Consider the following 3,918-nt stretch of genomic DNA (forward strand, 5'->3'; position numbering starts at 1 on the left):
GAAGGGTGGAGTGGAGTGTGGGACTGAACCTCCATGAGAGTCTTGAGCTTTCCGGGCCCTCTCTCCGTGAAGGAGGCCGTGCCCGTGGGTGTCGCGGTTGCCGTGATAGTCTCACACACGCAGGTGTGTGGATCGCGTTCACTTCCACGCAGAAGGGTTAGGGTTAGGGTTAAGGTTAGGGTTAGGGTTAGGTTAGGGTTCGGGTTCGGGTTTGGGTTAGGGCTAGGGTTAGGGCTAGGGCTAGGGTTAGGGTTGAGGTTGGAGTTAGGCTGAAGTTAGGGTTAGGCGTAAGGATTAGGGTTACGGTTAGAGTTGGGGTTAGAATTGGGGTTAGGGTTTGGGTTAGGGTTGAAGTTAGGGTTAGGGGTAGGGTATAGGGTTAAAGTTAACAATGGGGAACGGTTTTGGTTAGGGGTTAGGTTTAAGAGTTAGTGGTTAGGGTTAGAGATTAAGGTTATGGCTGACTCTAGGCTTGGAGTTGGGATTGGGGTTGTGATTTGGCCCGTGTGGGGTTATGGGTTAGATTTATGGATTACGGATTTGGGTTAAGCTTGACTTTAGGGGTAACACCACATGCCCTGGGTGACCCAGGCAGTGAGTCATTGACAGCCCTCCTGTTTGACCTCTGGCACAGCGTGGAGCGAAATGGCCCACTGACCTTTCCATACACTCGGACAATTCGTGATATAGTTTATGCAGTCATGCTCAGTGATTTCTATTGTTCAGTTTAATAGAATACCTAATTTTGTGTTTATTATGAATAAAGAGAGATTTCTTGTGGTTTTTTAGAATATGAACCATATCTATTTTGCCTGCAAGTTGGAAGTTCCAATACTATACGAAGCATAAGTGTAGGTTATAATGATGGGTCTTTTATTATAAGACTGAATTCACATCAGACTGAATCAGTATCTCCAGCTGTATGAACAGGGTGAGATATTAAACATTTAATGAAAAGAATTCCTTTCTTAGGTCACAGCAAGGACTAAATATGTCTAATCATCATGCCCACCAAGAAGATGTATTGTGATATTTGCAGTTAATCACTCATTCAGTTCCAAGGGTATTTATTAATTGTCTGCTCTGGGCATAACAACAATTGGAAGCAGTATGTTCACATGGAAAAAACTTACCTGAGGCTCTAAGTCACAACTTTCCATGACCAGCAGACATTTCTGACTTGAAATACATATCTAAAGCTTCAAATGCGTGAATAGATATCCCAGTCTAGATCTAAGTTAATAGTTCCTTTGAATTAATTGTTTAAATTATCCTGGGAATCAGAAAGATATGTCTACATGAAACAATAAAGGTTATATTAGAATTAATAAACTTTGGAAGATGATTTTAATCTTAATATATAAACATACTACCTAAGCACACTGTTTAAATACATCTGCAACCTACTATTTTTAGATTTAGGTAAATCATTAATCCTTAAAGTTGGAAAAGATTCCAGTGTTAGAGCTCTAGACTATGAAACTTGGATGTTCTTCTAAAATTTTTGAGTTTTTATCCAGAAATACATATTTTCCTGGCACTAAGAACTGCAAGAGATTTCACTTGGAGTCTCCACATAGTCAACCATGTGTGATGTCAACATCAGTGTAATAGACCTACCACAAACATCCTGTGACTTTTTTTTTAATATATACTTTAAATTCTGGGATACATGAGCAGAACGTGCAGGTTTGTTACACAGGTATACACGTGCCATGATGGTTTGCTGCACCTGTCAACCCATTATCTATGTTAGGTATTTCTCCTAATGCCATCCCTCCCCTAGGCCCTGACCCTGCAACAGGCCCCCGTGTGTGATGTTCCCCTCCCTGTGTCCATGTGTTCTCATTGTTCAACTCCCACTCATGAGTGAGAACATGCGGTGTTTGCTTTTCTGTTCCTGTGTTAGTTTGCCAAGAATGATGGTTTCCAGCTTATCCATGTCCCTGCAAAAGACATGAACTCATCCTTTTTATGGCTGCATAGTATTCCATGGTGTATATGTGCCACATTTTCTTTATTCAGTCTATCATTGATGGGCATTTGGGTTGGTTCCCAGTCTTTACTATTGTGAATAGTGCTGCAGTAAACATACGTGTGCATGTATCTTTATAGTAGAATGATTAATAATCCTTTGGGTATATACCCAGTAATGGGATTGCTGGGTCAAATGGTATTTCTGGTTCCAGATCCTTGAGGAATTGCCACACTGTCTTCCACAATAGTTGAACTAATTTACACTCTCACCAACAGTGTAAAAGCATTCCTATTTCTCCACATCCTCTCCAGCATCTGTTGTTTCCTGACTTTTTAATGATCCCCATTCTAACTGGCATGAGTTGGTATCTCACTGTGGTTTTGATTTGCATTTCTCTAATGACCAGTAATGATGAGCTTTTGTTCATATGTTTGCTGGCCACATAAATGCCTTCTTTTGAGAAGTGTCTGTTCATATCCTTCACCCACTTCTTGATGGTTTTTTTTTTTCCTTGTAAATTTGTTTAAGTTCCTTGTAGATTCTGGATATTAGCCCTTTGTCAGATGGATAGATTGCAAAAATTTTCTCCCATTCTGTAGGTTGCCTGTTCACTCTGATGAGAGTTTCTTTTGCTGTGCAGAAGCTCTTTAGTTTAGTTAGATCCTATTTGTAAATTTTGGCTTGTGTTGCAGCAACCTTATTGCCTCAAGGGCACCATGGACTTGGTGTGGAGGGTGGGGCAAGGAGGGTGAAGAAGGGCTCAGGGTCTTCTGAAGATGAAGCCAAAGAACAGATGGCACTGACTTAGCAGAGTGGAAAATGTTTAACCCCAAGAGATGCCTACAGAGGCAGCTGAGCCACACCACAGACTCCTAGAAGGGCTTGTGTTAGGGTTCCCAAGTGTCTAGGTAAGCAGAGGAGATGCTGAGGCAGACACAGAGGGTCGGTTCAAAGCACATTGGGAAGACTGTGATCCCAAGATCCCTCAGTCCACGCTGGCAGTCAAATGCTCCTCCCTGACATCGGAAAAAGAAAAAATTTATTTTCTTCAGACATTGAAACATAACTTTTCTAAGGCTCCAGGACACTGGATAATGCTGCTTAGACACTGGATAATGCTGCTTATGCAAAGACAGTATTTAGTGAAAGCCAATTTACTGAGCAGGGAGATCTGCAGGCTCTTTCTCCCTCTTGGCTCCCAGAATGCCAGGGTCAGACTTGCAGTCTTAGGAGATTGGCGACCTCTTTTTGGAGAGGATCTGCAGATACCAACGTTTTCAGGGTTTCCTCAGGTCCAAGAGTGACAGGCTCCTGTGGGCTCTTCCTTTGGGAAAGCAAAGGAAGACTCCATCTGTGCACACAGAATGCATTCATTATATTTTCTCGTTTTCTGTTTTCTTGATGCTCTAGCATCTGGTGTTTACTGGGAAAAGATTGCCTTTCCCAGGGCCAGACAATTAAACTACCAATTGAGAACCCATACTCCTAACCACCTACTTTAGCTGGCTCTGATACTGTAGGAGACAATACCGCCCTTCCTTAATCACCCCAGGGTGAGGTACTAGGCAACTAGAAATGGTCCCTATGCCCCAGAGCCTGCTGAAGCTATTAACACTGGACAGCCTAAGCCTGCCTGCCCTGCCTGCCCTTGCTGTCCCACAGAGACCACAGCAGAGTCTCCTGCTCATGCCTTCCCCTCTCTCCTTCTGCCTCTGCCTGGGGCATCCCTGTGAGTCCTATTTCTAGGGATCTGTGAGTATGAACATATTTCCATGGGACAGTCGCTTTCATGTCGGCAGGTCTTAATATCCCTGATTAAAACAAATTCTGAGTACATTTTAAAACATAAGGCTTCCAATGGAATTTTTAAAACCCTTATATGGAGAATTTTAAACATATATGTAAATAAACAATGAATATAACAAACCCCTGTATATCTA

This window comes from Mandrillus leucophaeus, unplaced genomic scaffold (assembly GCF_000951045.1).
Source record: "Mandrillus leucophaeus isolate KB7577 unplaced genomic scaffold, Mleu.le_1.0 Scaffold657, whole genome shotgun sequence".
Lineage (NCBI taxonomy): Eukaryota > Metazoa > Chordata > Mammalia > Primates > Cercopithecidae > Mandrillus > Mandrillus leucophaeus.